This window comes from Prosopis cineraria, unplaced genomic scaffold (assembly GCF_029017545.1).
Source record: "Prosopis cineraria cultivar Desert tree isolate PC_DT_omini unplaced genomic scaffold, ASM2901754v1 PC6, whole genome shotgun sequence".
NCBI lineage: Eukaryota > Viridiplantae > Streptophyta > Magnoliopsida > Fabales > Fabaceae > Prosopis > Prosopis cineraria.
Genome location: NW_026555337.1, coordinates 23,181,686 through 23,198,717, shown reverse-complemented (window position 1 = coordinate 23,198,717; position 17,032 = coordinate 23,181,686). Strand labels below are relative to the sequence as shown.

Sequence of the window (17,032 nt, the reverse complement as noted above, 5' to 3'; positions counted from 1 at the left end):
GGAATATTGGAAACTTGACAAAACTTCAACATCTTCAACTTGGTGAAAATAACATAGAAGGTATACTTTCAATTAATCATAATGTAAAACTTTTCATCAATTTTGTGTTAATTTTTATTATCTAAGGGTGTAGATAAGATGAGTCATGAGAAGAAGAAAAGGAGAAAGAGATTATGAGGGAATCCAGACACCGTAATTATATAAAAAGTTAGTTTATGGCTTTTAAAATTTGGTTGATAATTCTATCATCATGTTTGTAGTCTTACCATTTTTTTCCCTTAAAAAGACTCTATTTCTGCCTCATAAATCTCAATGACATAATACATTTAGATTAAATATTTTAAATTATATCAAATCTTATAATTAAAATTTTGGTTAAATATTTTAAAGTATATCACATTTTCATATATCCAAACTATTTTACTCTTTTCGGTTATTTTCACTTAGTTAATTGCAAGAATTTCAAAAGATAAAATATTCAAAAAATCTATAATGTTAATACGTGAATAGAAAGTAAAATTGGATGGTCTAACTTCTTATCCACAGTCAATTCTGCTCGTTATTCCAAATACAGGAATTAGCAAATAGGAGAGAAGGGAGAATCCACTAAAGAATTAAAATAAAAAAGTTCTATAAATGTCAGGGAAATGAGGAAACATGTCTCAAGTGATTATGATAAGCACATGTATCAAGTGCAATTAAATTCTTATAAGTTTAATTAAAAGGAATAAGTGGGTATGAAAACAACTTTTGATTGGAGGTGGCCTAATATTGTTTGAGTTGAGAGAATCTACTTTTGAGTTTTATAACTATTGTTGTGTTTCGTGGGCTTTATATCTTATATGAACAAGAATTAACCTTTACCAAAAGAACAAGCTCAAGCTATGTCATATTATATCACATATATGCCAGTCACTGAAATAAATCAAACATATGATGCATATAAATTAATTAATTAAAATATTGATATTTTTAATAGTAATTTACTAATTTTATGATTTGAGAGGAATGCTATTGGATAATTGGTGGTGCATAATAATATAAAATTTAAAACAACAAATACATATAAATATAAAACATATTAACAACATATTAACTTTACAAAATTACGTACCTCAATAAAAACACTGTAAATAATATAAAAACAATTGACACTTTAATGATTTAGGAGTGACCATGATATAAATTCAACGAATTTAATACTTTATTCATATTTTTATATAATAGTATATAATATTATATACAATTTTCACCCATTTTTCATATAATAATTATTGTTATAATTGTAAATTTCTTTAAATATGTAAGTTTTTGTTCAATTTTTTTTATTTTATATATCTATATTTAGAAAATTTTCATATTATTTATGATTCTTTTTTAATGTAAAAAATATCCATTTATCTTTAATTTTATTAATATTACTGGACGACCATATAATTTTGAAATTATAAACCTTAATTTAAATTTTAACTATGTAGAAAATAGTTCATCAAACATTCTAAAATACTTTTTATTAATTAAGAAGGGCATAATAATTTTTTTTATTGGAAACTCGAAAAAACTTCATGTGCTTAGACCTTGGTAAAACTAACTTTTGACCTAAAATTGTTCAAACAATTACTGCTGAATACTTTACTCATAATTTTCATGTGTTGTTTAGGTTTTGATTAATTGTATCCTTATTTGGGACTTAGTTGTAATTCTTTCAATATCTTACTTTCTTAATATATGGTATTTTTGGTAATTGTTCAAAGATTTGTACAAGCTGTCATTTTAGATGCTTAACCTTCATCTCATTTGTTTACTTACTTGTAGGTTCAAAGTATTGTGTGTGAAATTTTAGTTTTAAATTTAAATGATTATCTAAAAGTAAACCATTAATTATTGTTCTTTTAAGTGACGATGGTAAGGACATGTCTAAAGTGTAAATTTTGTTTTCCCTTAATTAACGCATAAGAGGAACTAGCAGCTTTGGATCTTATAATTGTCTTTGTAGGTTTGTGGGCTGTATAGATTGATTAATGTGTCAGTATGTATTGGCATTTATATGAAACATAATCTTTGATGTAAAATACAAATGAGGAAAAGAGAATTTCATTCAAGTGCTATATCATCATCACACACACATATATATATATATATACATGGGCTGGCAACTAGAAACAAGGGTCCACAAGTTAGCTTTGGAAAAAATGATTCATCATATATGGATATTTGTAGGATTAAGCCATCATTCTTATGTCTTTTTCACATACGTCGGAAATATTTTCAATAGATATCTCCGTGACCAATTTGTAATTCTATATCTCTAAGTGTTATTTTTTTCTTTTTGTAGGTGATATACCACAAGGTATTGGAAAACTGGAAATGCTTCAAAAGCTAGATCTATTTCATAATAATTTACAAGGTAATTTTTTCATCAAATTATGATACTCTAGCTACTATAGTTTTTTTTTTAAACTATTTAGTTGTTTTCACTATGAACAACAATGCATTTTATTTTCCAACTTTGTTTTATAAATTTGTGTTTGAGTGAAATTTTCTTTTCTAACAATTCTTTAAACATAAAAAATTATGTCTTTAGTTTTAGTTGGCCATAAAAAATTTTCTTTTCCAATAATTTTAGAAATTCTGTTTAGGATGTCTTGTGGAGTATTTTGTCTGTTTGGAACAGATGAAGCTCCATTTGGAGCAAGCAAAATGGATTTGCATTTGTAGTCTAAATGTAGTTAATTAATATATTACAGTTAAAATGTATTTATAGAGTGACAATGTTAATATCCACATTGATATTAAAATATGAAGTTTCCATCTCATTTGTTCTCTTTAAATTTTAAAAGATTTTAAAAAATAAAAAAATATAGAACTTCAATCTCTATTGTTTTACCAAATTTAATTAAATGCTGTTATTGTATATTGGTGACTTGAAGTATTGTGTAAAACTTCATTTCTTTATAATCATTTTGTATGCGATTAATTCTTTAGTTCATAATTCAACCTATGTAAAATATCTTGACAAGGTTCAGCACATCTAATAATTCAAATTTTTCTTTTCACTTGGTTTATTATACATCATGCCAAAAATTTCTAATAACTCTGCAAATAAATTATTACATTTCGAAATCATGATATACTTAATATTTGTGATATTTACATATTTTTAAACAAAATATATGTTCTTTGGTTAATTCATTCCCACCCAAAACATCCCTCACTTTCCTTGTAGGATGCCTATAATGTGAATTGCATCTGCACGATTTATAATGCATCATCACTCTTAATGATGTGTTATTTATATTGTCATTACTGAAACAATTTGCAATCTTACAACTAAGAAAATAATGGCTTTATATGTTAATTAATATTTTCTAGCTTTTTAAATAAATTTATCAGCATCTTTATTAGAAACATTTGTTTTTCCTTTTTGTCCTTTTACATTTGGGTTTTTTAATCATATCCCAATCAATAATTCTAAGGAAATGGGTGGTCTTCTAAATTTAAAAATATGAATCCAGTCACATCAGTGTCCATGGTTTTCTGTCTTGCTTTCTACCTTTTGGAGTTTTAGTGCTCTTGAAAGCAATATGGAAGCCATTATTTACATTTATATCTTCACTCTCTTTGATCGTTACACTTTAGATCCGTCAACTACATATTCAGATTTGTGGTTCACATGCACAATAATTGTGTTGTGAAATTTGCAGCACTGTGTTGCCCATCAAATAGAGATGTGTTCCTCTGTTTACCTCTTTTTTTTTTTTTTTGGCTAGAAAACAGAGGTAACCATATAATATTATTCTTAATTACATGAAAGTTTTCCCTTCTGACTCCATTCATCCTCTTTTCTTTTGAGTCTCTCAATAGCTTTTTAATTTTCTTCTTTACTTTGCACTTATTTTGATGAAGGTCTTCATAGAGAGATTAGATCTATTGAACGAATAGATTATGGGTTGTTTTGTCTTTGTTCTTGTGAGAAACTCCCTTTTTGTTTTACACATCATCACTTCTTTTAATACAGCTAGGACTTCTCTTTCCCTCATTGCTTGTTAGAATGCTAAATTTTGGGGCAAAATCAAAGAAAAAGAATTGTGTGATGATGTTGAATATATAAATTTTTTTATAAAGTTTGTCTGACGTGAAATTTTTATTGATTTATAGAATCCTTTTCTTTGCTACAAACATTATTATAATTTTGACTTGGACTCCTTAAAATGAGTCCAAGCCTATGCCCTGCAAACAAGTTAGTTCTTCAAATTGTTCATTAAATTTATGATTCAAATGCTTTTTATTGTAAATATAATTTTAAATAGGTGAATCTGTTGAAAGTTATATTTTACATAAATATTATATAGACCCTTATTAGAATTTCATACTGGAGAGATAATTTCGACTCGTGTTTATATATATATATATATATATATATTAATGTTGAGTTGTTAGTGTTACCATCTTGAGAAATTCCATTAATCTAAAATCGAATTTGTTATTTCAACAAAAAAAAATTAATATGTGAATTTCAACGCTGATTTTGGTTGACAATGAAGGATTCCTGTACAACAAAAGCCAATAATCAAAATTTAAATATACGAGCGACATGTATTTTGACTATGAACTAAGTCTCTAACTGCCATTGTGCTGGTAAAATTCTTTCAGTCTTTTCATAATTTTTTTTCAGTTTAATATATATAGGCTCTAACTTTCATTTGCCACCACTATTGCATGGACCAAAAATTGTTATGTTATTTGAAACTTGGTGTCCAGGAGTGTTCACCTCAAAGTGGTTTTGAGGTTTGGTGTAAATCCTTCAAGTGACGGATTATCTTCTTGTATTTTTATCACAATCATCTTCATTTTTTTCTCTATGTTAATTCTCTTTTGTTTTTGGTAAAACTCTTTGTTAAATATTTATTCTCTCTATTCGACTCTTTACTAGTCTTGACAATTTGAAAAGCTATTTTATAATCATAATTATATGTTTATTTGATAAATATAAGCGGTTTGCCATTTTTAATTAATTTTTTTATTAATTTCTTTGTCCATTATAAGGGTTTGAACCCCTTACCTCTGTACTCATACTCCACCTATCCTTACCAGTTACCGTTTGAGATAACTTTAGGTTTTTCATCTATACATATTAGTTTTAAAACCTTTATAAATTAAAAGTTTTCTGAAATAAATTTGTATTTCATACAGAAATTTAAACTAGATGTTGGCTTGTTTGTTGCATTAAATTTAAGAGTAGTCACACTGTCCAAAGCTAAATAATATGGCTTTCCAAAATAATTTATCTTCACAAAAAATTATTTTTGGTTATACAAAATTTTTACTATAAAAATATTTGCAGATCAATTCAACCTCTTAAAAATACTGGAATAAAATTTTTGTTTGAATGAAATAAATATGATGTAGAGGTAAAAAGTTTTTGGCATTCCTTCCAACAGAAAAAACAAGAGCCAAATTTTAAAACATGGTCACTTTGCTTCAAGATATACGTCTTGATCAAAATAATTTACTGGGTAATTTTTCTTCAATTTATGATGTTCTCGCTATATTTTATTCTTTTTCAGTTGTTTTCTCATTATTACAATGAAAAACAACCTATTTTCTCTTCCTATTTTTCCTTTCGTTTATAAATTTTTGTATGCGTAATATTTTCTTTTCCAACAATTCTTTATGCATATAAATAAGCATTTAGTTATTTTTAACTTTAGGGATACTAGTTAGGACGTCTTGTGGAGTGAGAAAAAAGGATTTGCCACCAAATTTTGTTCTCTAATCTCATGAATAACATTGCCTTTCTGTCAAAAAAAAAATAATTAATATATTAGAGTTGAAATATACTTATTGGGTGATATTATTAATATCAACATCAAATATTAAAATATGAAGTCTCTATCTCACTTGTTCCCTTTAAATGGTAAGCGTGGATGAAAAAATGGAAAATATAGAACTTTATTCCCTATAATTTTACCAATTTTAATTTTGATGTGGCAATAAATGCTATCATTATATATTAGCATAGTGCATAAAACTTTTTTTTATATATAAAATCATTTTATATGAGATTAATTCTTTAGTTCACGTTCATCCTATATACATTTGTTGAAGAGGTTTGGTACTAGTGCAGAGTGTCATAACTACACTTTTTTTCTTTTCACAAAGTTTGTTGGACATCATCACAATCAATTTTCTGATAACTGATCTACTAGTTATTACATTATGAATTCATGATTTTAGTTATTGCTAAGTTTACTAATGTGTTGGGATGCCTTCTCTTTAGGAGCATCTAAGTTCTTTTGTCTTCAAATTATGATTTTCTAACTAGAAACTTCTTTTTTTAGATTATTTTCTTAGCATTACTATGAACAAGATGCATTTTATTTTTCATTTTCACCTTTAGTTTTATTATAATTTTGTTTATTCGCAAAATTTCTTATGTCAATAATTCGTTATGCATAAAAATATTCTTTAGTTATTTTCTATTGTAGTGATGCTAGCTAGGGCATGCCTCTTCTAGTTTGGGGAGCCAATTTTCTAGAAGATTTTTTTTTTTTGAAAAAATACATTCATTTGTTGATTTATGGAATCTTTTTATTTGCTACAAACATCTTTATAATTTTAACATGGACTTCTTAAGATGAGTTGAAGCCAATGCCCTACAAGTTAATCCTTCAACTTGTTTACAAAATTTATGATTCTGATTCGTTTTATGGTATAGATATAAATTTATATAGGTGAATTTGTTGGAAGTTATGCTTTGCATAATTATTATATAGACCCTTATTAGACTTTCATATTGGAGATAATATCCGAAATGTGTGTGTGCATATATATATATATATATATATATTAGTGTTGAAGAACTGTAAGTGTCACATCATTATCATATATCATATTTGTTGAATTGAGATAAAAAGTTCTTTAGGCAAGACATAAAAGCAAGTTTAAGTTTACTACTTAACCCCGTGGTTTTTTGTTTGCGAAATAATGAATAATACCATCTTGAAAACTTCATTTTATATAAAATAGAAAAGAAGATGTGATTTGACCAAAAAAAATTCAATACGTGAATTTCAATGCCTATTTTCGTTCACAGTGTAGGATTTACATATTCCAAAATCCAATAATCAAAATCTATAAATACAAGTGATATATTTATAGTGACTATGAAAGTTATTATATATAAGATGAGTTACTTTTGACTATTACAACTTTGATCGTAATTGTGCCAACAACAATCTTGCGGTTTATTAGCTTTAGTTTCCATTTACACAGAACAAAATTGTTAAGATAGTTTTATTTGAAATAGAATTATAAAAAGATTGCAACTTCATAATTGGGGTCCAAGAGCATTATAACCTTTTCTCTTTTTATTTTGTAACTTCAGCTTTTTTAGTTAAAATATTAAATTCATTATGAGCAAATGCCAATACTGGAGGCAAACCCACTAATGAGGAAGCCAAGGGTCCCAAATTGGCTTTTATACTTCATGTACACTATCCTAATTCTGAAATTGAGGAAGAATAAGTTATCAATAGCGTCAAAAGTTATCTTAACATTTTCTTTTAATTTCCTCTTTTGTTTCCAACTTCAAGAGTTATATTTTGATGGATTACACTAAATTTGATGGATCTTATATATATATATATATATAACATTGCAGGAGGTATTCCCAAACAAATTGGTAATCTGAAAAGTCTAAAAATTTTATTTTTAGACAACAATAAGTTTTCTGGTCAAATATCATCAACTATCTTCAATATATCTGAGCTGCAAGAGATTGATTTAAGTTGGAATAATTTCTCGGGAGGCATTCCCTCAAATATATGTCATGGCGTTCCAAATTTACAAGTTTTGCATCTTCAAGCCAACAAATTATTTGGAGCTATACCATATGGTTGGACACAATGCAAGGAGCTCAAACAGTTAGATTTAGCAGTCAACTTTTTCACAGGTACGTGCTACCCACTATGCCAAATCTCTAAATTCAATCTTGTTAAATATATTTTGATTGCATTCTCATGAATTGGACATTGGTCTTGATCATAACCATTAAACAAATTAGACTTCCTTAATTTCGATTTAAACCAAAATTTTCCTTGACAAATCAATTTATATTTACAGAAAAAAAAAAACAACTCAGGAGCCGCCCCCATATCAAACATATTTTGGAAATAAGCGTATAGTAAAATAAAAATTGCGTATTATTTTTTATTAAATATAGATTCTGCTTTTTCTTAGAAAGGCTTTTATCAGGCTTCACAACCTAGCACCCCGTTCTCATGTTCCACCCTCCCTTATATATATATATATATATATATATGAGAAAGTAAGACCCAGTTGGATCAACTTCGAAGTCTGGTATTTATATTCATTAACGTTTCTAAAATTGCAATCAAATCCTAATACGCCAAAACTCTAGTTTGGTAGTTGACTATGGTTCTCATAATGGGAGGGAACATGTTAGCGATTTGGTTATTCTTTCTTCCTTCTCGCACTGGGTCATTGTTTGGAGTTTGAAAAATATCTCAATTGTAGGTATGTTTTAACAGTTTAATAAATTATATATAACTGCTTTTACCAAATATATATATATATATAACTGCTAAAATTATTTTTTCAATATTTTATTTTCTTTTTACATTTGAAGTCTGATGGAAAATCAAGCTCTTTGATGCAGTATATTTTCTTTATTTTGTGAACACAATTATTATAAGAATATTTTTATTTGTTGTCTTTACACAAATTTCTTATATTTTAAGAGAGTGGATCAAGAAAAGAAGTTTCAAGTGCGTTTGTATTCTTTTTTTTTTTTTGGCTGTTTGTTTAAGATTAAAAAATAAGTGATTTTCAGACAGTTTGAATATTTATAAAAATAGATTTATCTTGGAAATATTTTTATAAAAAGGATTTATTATTTTATGGTCATTTACAATGATAAAAATGATAGTTGTTTAGTTATTTTAGATTTGATGATATCTTTGTGTTATTTTAAAATTTTATAATTTCTTCATGTATCTCCACATTTTTTATGGAATTCTCTCCCAGCTACTATATCATATTAGAGTTAATTAATATATTAGAGTTGAAACGTACTTATTGGTTGAGAGTATTAATATGAACATCAATAGTAAAACATGAAGTCTCTATCTCACTTGTTCCCTTTAAATGGTAAATGAGAATTAAAAATGGAAAATATATAACTTCATTCCCCATAATTTTACCAATTTTAATTTTAATATGGCAATAAATGCTAACATTATATATTAATCTAATGCATAAAACTTTTTTTTCTATGTAATGTTTTGTATGAGATTAATTCTTTAACCCATGTTCGTTGTACTAATTATTACATTATGAATTCATGACTTTAGTTATTGTTAATTTTAATGATGTTGGTTGTTGGTATGTCATCTCTTCAGGAGCATCAAAGTTCATTTTTCTTCATATTTCAATGTTCTAACTAGCAACTTCTATTTTAAGATTATTTTCTTAGAATTACTATGAAGACGATGCATTTTATTTTTCATTTTTTACCTTTTTTTATTATAATTTTTGTATTCATGAAATTTCCTATTTCAATAAAATTTTATGCATAGACATAAGTCTTTGGTCATTTTCGAACCATAACTTTTCTTGTGGTTATGTCATCATTAGTTGTTATTGGTAAAGGTGATATTTGATATTTCAAAATTATGAGCTTTTAAATGAGAGTAGTAAGATCTTTCATCGCGGATATAGCTAATTAACTATAACAATTTACTGGAGTGGAAACGTACATCTTCAAATAACAATAGTTTGCAATTTTAGTTTTAATTTACATAATTTTTTTCAAGCTAAAGGTGTTATTATGTGTAAGTTTAGAACTTTAGATATATACTACTTAGTGTTCTACTTCAACAATCATTTACCCCATTTTATTTAATATTAAACACAAGTATATCCTTAACATCTAAATTATAAAAAGGAAAGCAACAAAAATAATAATCGTGATATAGCCTACAGGTGTATTTTAATTTTTCAAAGTTAAATATATATATATATATACACACATATTGTGTGAAACTAATATACTATCTTGAATGATTTGCTAAAAGTAGTTATGATATTGTTATAGGTGATTGCTCTGTAATATCCCCTTAATTCTACCAAAGCCTATTTTTGTTATCATATATTGGAAGAGAAACTGTAGGAGATATTCTAAAAATCAATCATCTTACAAATATGAAAAGTATATACTTTACTACATGTCTTTAATGATATTGTTGATACGGTCAAGATATTATATTAGAGAATATATTGGTTATAACTGTACATTACGTGAGTGAGAATATTATGAGATACAGTGTATTACATACGGATATCATGGGATTTGATTAGCCTCGGTTACGCACATGTTCTGTATATATTCTTGTAAAGACTTCATAATCAATACATACATAATTTCTCTTCCACATATTTTTCATGGTATTAGAGCAATTGATTACAAAAACATAAATAGTCTTTGAAGCCAAACTAAACCCATGGTCAAGAGTGAGAAAACCAATGAGAACATCCATCCTGATGCACAAAATGTAGGGGTTGATGTGATGTCACCATATTTCATCCATGCTTCCAATAACCCAGGACAAGTTTACATAGGTGAACTGCTCTGTGAAGGAAACTATGGAGAATGGGTGAATGACATGAGCAATGCTTTATTCACTAAGAACAAAATTGGTTTTGTCGACGGAATGATTTTGATGCCCGCAGCAAACTCTCCAAATCTCAATCATTGGATGCGTTGCAATGCCATGGTTAAAGGGTGGCTCAAGAGCGCAATGCACAAAGAGATACGAAGTAGCATTCGATATGCAAAATGGCTAGAGAGGTATGGGTCGATCTCAAAGAATGATTTGGAAAAGGTAGTGCACCCAAAGCATATGAGCTGAGATGTGCCATTGCATACACACATCAAGAAAAGCAGTCTGTCCCAACCTTCTTCACAAAACTAAAGGGTTATTGGGATGAGGCTGACTCCATCATGCCATGGCCGAAATGTACTTGCGGTGGGTGTAAGTATGAGCTACAGAAACAATTGATAAAAATGAAGGAGTGAGATCATTTATATGACTTTCTCATAGGCTTGGATGAAAGTTATGCCACAGTCAAAATACAAATCTTGAGCATGAAGCCTATACTGCGACTCGAGATTGCGTACCATTTGGTGGTGGAGGATGAGCAGCAGAAACACATCTCTACCACATATAAGCCAGAGGTTGAAGCAGCAGCTTTCCAAGTACAAAATGATCAAAGAGCTAGGGAAGGAATTCGTAAGCGGCAAAAGCTAAAATTTAACCACTGTAATGAGATTGGACATAGTAAAGATCATTACTATAATCTGGTTGGTTACCCACCAGATTGGAAGAAGGGAGGTTGAGATCAAAAGGAAAAATGCTTTGGATCTAAAGCAGCTCAGGTTAGTGGTGAATCAAGCCCTATACCAAGACTCACATCTGAACAGTATGCCAAGCTTATAGAATGTCTCAATCTTGATGCTAGTAGATTAAAGCAAGCTCAACTAGTGGCCAATTTGACAAGTAATGCGTGTAGTGATGACCTTTGGATAATTGATAGAGGGGCTTCGGTGTATATTACTCATGACGCAACGTGACTAATTAATAAAAGAGGTGCTATGATCCCGCCTGTAAGAGTGCCAAATGGTGTAGGCATACCAATCAAGGGAATTGGCAGTATGCTATTGACATCAAAATTAACGATCAATAATGTTTTATATATTCCAAAATTTAAATGTCATTTGTTATTAGTAAGCAAATTCACTAAAGATTTCAGTTGTGTTGTGATTTTTGTGGCTAATTTTTATGTGATTTAGGACTTACATTTGAGGAGCTTGATTGGAGTAGGTAGATATGTTGACGGATTGTATTTTCTGCAGCCAATGTAGCGAGAGGGGTGGCGATGAGCGTGCATCAGTGTGAAGATTATAATCTATGGATTGGTAGATTGGGGCATGCACCACTGGAGAAAATGAAGCATACCTTTTTATGTTTTGACTCATTTAAAAATGTTGAGAATAAGCATTGCGACTCTTGTATTCGAGCCAAGCATACTTATTTACCTTTTACTACTAGTCTAATAAAGTCACATTCTTGTTCTGATTTAATTCATTATGACATATAGGGTAGGTACAAGGTTTCCTCTTTGACAGCTGCTCATTATTTCTTAATGATTGTTAATGACTTTAGTAGAGGGGTCTGGATATACTTGATGAAGCAAAAGTCAGATGTGGGCTACTATTTGCCTATGTTCATTAAGATGATTGAAACCTAATTTAACAAGTGTGTCAAACAAGTGCGTGTAGATAATGGACCAGAATTTCAATCTCGATCCATGATGAGTTTCTTTGAAGATTAAGGGATCTTCTTGCAAACTACATGTGTCTATGCTCCACAATAGAATGGAGTTGTAGAACGTAAGCATAGGTACATCTTGGAAACTACCAGAGCTTTATGGTTTCATGCTCATTTACCAATCGAATTTTAGGGCGAATGTGTGCTTACAGCTACATACATCATTAAATGATTACCATCTACAGTGCTTAATAATAAAACCCTATATAAAGTATTACATGTCAAAACTCCCTCTTATTCACATCTGCAAGTTTTCGGTTGTCTGGCTTATGCTCGAAACCCCATTAAAGAAGATAAGTTTGATGAGAGAGGGAAGGCTTGGGTTTTTATTGGCCACCCTCATAGAAAATGAGGCTACAAGCTTTATGATCCTATAAAGAAAGAGTGTTTGGTCTCTCAGGATGTCATTTTTATTAAGCATGTCTTTCCATAAGATTAAACCAAAGTCAACCCTTACTCTTTTGAGTTTCCGTCCACGCAACAAATCCATGCATTCCATGATGAAGAATTAATTTGTTCTTATCAAGTGCCACGTGATCCTCCTCCCACCAATTTAGGTATGCAAGCTAGTCATAGTGATGATGCCATGCTCTACTCCAGTAGCGTTGAGCCTCTCAATGCTATTTCAACTGATGAAGCAACACCTCGACGAAGCCAACAAGTAGGTTCTATGCCTCAACATTTGGCCGATTACAATGTTAATTACTATCATTTGTGTCACCCTCTTCTGCACTTGACACCACCACTCTATCAAGCCACTCGATCAGGAACCCTCTATCTCAGTTCATCAGTTACACAAAATTCTCACCCTCACATAAAGCATATCTCACGGCCATTACTGTTCATGATGAGCCAAAGAACTTTTATCAGGCCATTCATTTTCAGCATTAGTGTGACGCCATACAAAAGAAAATCACAGCTCTTGAAACCAACTAGATGTGGACATTAGAGGTTTACCACCCAACAAACATGTCATTGACTCCAAATGGGTTTATAAAACAAAATTTCACCCTAATGGAGAAGTCACCTCTTATAAAGCTTGACTAGTTGCTTGAGGTTTCACTCAAGTTGAGGGGGAGGATTATCACAACATGTTTGCACTTGTAGTAAAGCTTGTTACTGTTCATACACTCTTGGCTATCACCTCGAAACGACATTGGCATGTCCACCAACTAGATGTTGACAACGCTTTTCTTCATGGTGACCTTGATGAAAGAGGTTTATATGCGAATTCCCTAAGGGTTCGCTCGTAAGGGGGAGACACGTGTCTGGAGTTTGCAAAATCCTTATATAGGTTGAAGCAGGCATCTAGAAATTGGTACCACAAGTTTACTCAAGCGTTGAGGGACATGGGTTCATGTCAAGAAAAGCAGATCATTCACTGTTGTCTATCAAGCTCAAGGGTCTTACATTGCCTATCTTGTCTATGTAGATGACATCATCTTGGCAAGAAATGACCTTGGTAAAATACAAGAAACTAAGCAATTTCTTGATAAGAAGTTCAGTATTAAAGACCTGGGTAAGATAAAGTATTTCCTCAACATTGAAGTGGCACGATCATCACAAGGATTTGTGTTAAGTTAGCAAAAGTACACTCTAGACATACTAAAGAAGTCTAAAATGGAGAATTGTTATCCCAGCTCGTTCCCCATGGAACAACACTGTAAATTACAGGATGACGAGAACAATCCTCATATAGATGCCCCTTGATATAGGAGGATGATTGGTAAACTCCAATAACTAACTATAACAAGACTTGACATCGTGTATGCTATTAACCAACTCAATCAGTTCATGGGTTCACCGAGGTAAAAGCACATGATAATAGTCGAGCGGGTCCTGCGTTATTTAAAGAAAACTCCAAGGCAAGAAATCTTACTAACATTAAGTGGATCCACGCAATTGGAAGCTTACTATGATGCTAACTGGCAGGGTGTCCTTTAACACGATGCTCATGTACAGGTTACTTTGTCTCACTGGGGGGATCACCTATATCTTGAAGAATAAGAAGCAAAGTGTGGTAGCAAAATCCTCAGCTGAGGCAGAATATAGGACAATGGCCTCCACTATCAGTGAAATACTAAGGTTAAGTGGCTACTTGGTGAGTTACAGGCATCACAAAAGGGTCCAACATCATTATACTGTGACAACCAAGACGCCTTACACATAGCCATGAATCTAGTATTCCACAAGCAAACCAAACATGTAGAAATGGATTGTATTTTGTAAGAGAGAGATATCCATCAGGGGAAATCTTACCACGAAAGGTTTGGACTAAGAACCAACTAGCAGACATGTTCATGAAGGCATTAGGTCAGGACAGACTACAAACACTCATGGGCAAGTTGGGCATAGAGAACTTACATGCTCCAACTTGAGGGGGAGTGATAGAGTTGATATGGTCAAGATATTATATTAGAGAATATATTGGTTATAACTGTACATTACGTGAGTGAGAATATTATGAGATACAGTGTATTATGTACGGATATCATGGGATTTGATTAGTGTCAGTTACGCACACGTTCTGTATATATTCATGTAAAGACTTCATGATCAATACATACATAATTTCTCTTCCAAATACTTTTCATTTAACTTGTCTTGCCACATCATCGAAGAACCATTGAAAACTTAACTATTCTTTTCATGGCATTGCTTGAGATAACTTTTCTACATGACGTGTTGTGTCATATTTTCCCTAAGCCTATTTATAAGAAACAAATGGTAATTTAATACTTTAGGGTCATACGTAACTTTCAGGTCATATACCAAAAGGCATTGGAAACTTGACTACACTTCAAGCGTTATATCTCAGTGCCAATAATTTCCAAGGTATTTTTTCATCGAATTATGATATGCTAGCTACTCTGTCTATGTTACTTTTCATGGCCCTGCTATGAGAACCAATGCATTTCTCTTTCTTTCATTTTTCTTGAACTGCGTCCAACTCTTTTGGTGTCTTTTTGTTTTGTTTTGTTTTTTTTTTTGGGTTATCACATTTTAGGATACGTTTCTAAAGGGATTGGTGATTGTCAATATTAGAAAATTATATACTTGGATTCTGTAAGCTTTTAACTGTCAAAACAATAAAATATATTCAAAGACTTTGCTGCCCACGTTAAACATATTTTTTTTCAAAATAAAGAAAAGTAAAATAATCAATAGCTCAATAGTCTATATTTTAATATCATTTTTTTAAAATGGTTTTCTTTGCATCATCTGAAAGAACTATATTTCTGCTTTTTTCTGTATCATGTAAGGAGATATGTGTAACAAAATTTTGGTGTTTGAAAATTATAAAAATATGAGCTCAAGTGCTAATAAGCTTTCATCAGTTTCCTTTTATAATATGTGAAAGTTACTAACAAAGATTAGTCCAATTAGTAAAGATTTGGCCTATAACCCACAAGATCATGAGATTAAATACCACGGCCAATGTCAGCACATTGCAGGTGGGTGCAATCTGTAAAACCCTCTGTAAGCGTTTTTTGTGCCTAAAAGTATATCTTAACCCTAATAGGCCCTCAAAAACCAATTCATCTAAATTTTTTTTACCAAAAAATAATGTGTAAGTTGAATTTTTTTTATTAGTGACAGTTATTTGTAAGGATGCATGCTGCCAAATGTATCTCGTATTTTTAAAATTTTAAAAAGAACATTGTCTTTTCGTTTCATTTCAATAAATTATATCGTTAGAGATTTAATGTGTCATCATTTGCCTTCAACTACATTTTGGTGGATATAAATTGTATAAAATATGTCTTCACAAAACAATTGTATGAAAAAAATTTAAAATTCTTTTAATTTTCAACAATTGAATATACAAGGTCTGTAATCCTTTATAAAGTTACCCTCACGTTTATAGATGCCATTAATATTCAAATAATTTAAAAATTTATGAAATCAACAAACTTAAAATAAAATTTTGTTTGAATAAATTACATGCCATGTAGAGGTAGAGTTCTATAATGCATTCGTTAAAATAGAAAAGGAAACAATATATAACCAAATTTTAAAACTTTTTCCTTTTTTTTCACTATCAGCCAACAAAATTAAATAAAATGAAACAACAAAACCGTCGCTATACATTGAGGTAGCAGACATGTCATCACACAGGAAAAAAAAAAAAAAAAACAAACAAACAATAGGGGATCTAGATGCCATGCTTTCACACGTCTACACTCATTACATTTAAAAACAAAAAAACTATTTTTTTTTTGGTGAACTCTAAAAAAATATAAAAAAACTATATTTTAATTGCACTTTATATAGGTTTTGGGATTGATATTGTAAAACAAATAAAAAAAACCTCACATGTTAATCTATGAAGTGAACCTAAAATTCAGCACGATCATATTATTGATCCAACATTAAGCTGAGGATCATACATTTGTCTAATTAATTAGATATTTATATTTTCTTTTCCTTAATTTGTGTATTAACTTAGACTAACTTCACCAAAATCTAAAACAATACTTTTGCTTTCAGGTTCAATACCTACAGAATTAGGCAATCTTTATAAACTTGAGCAGCTTACGTTGGGCAATAACAACTTGAGGGGATCTATTCCATTGGAAATTCTTAACATATCAGCTTTGCAAATGTTGGGTCTTCCAAAT

The 17,032-nt window shown here is 30.1% G+C and overlaps 1 long non-coding RNA gene across 1 annotated transcript; it reads left to right on the top strand.

Moving 5' to 3' along the window:
• On the top strand, positions 1-15,234 carry LOC129313095 (uncharacterized). Its single transcript, XR_008593860.1, has 3 exons — positions 1-60; positions 2,336-2,407; positions 15,174-15,234. It is a non-coding gene; the product is annotated as an uncharacterized LOC129313095 (long non-coding RNA).
• Positions 15,235-17,032: the final 1,798 nt, after the last annotated feature.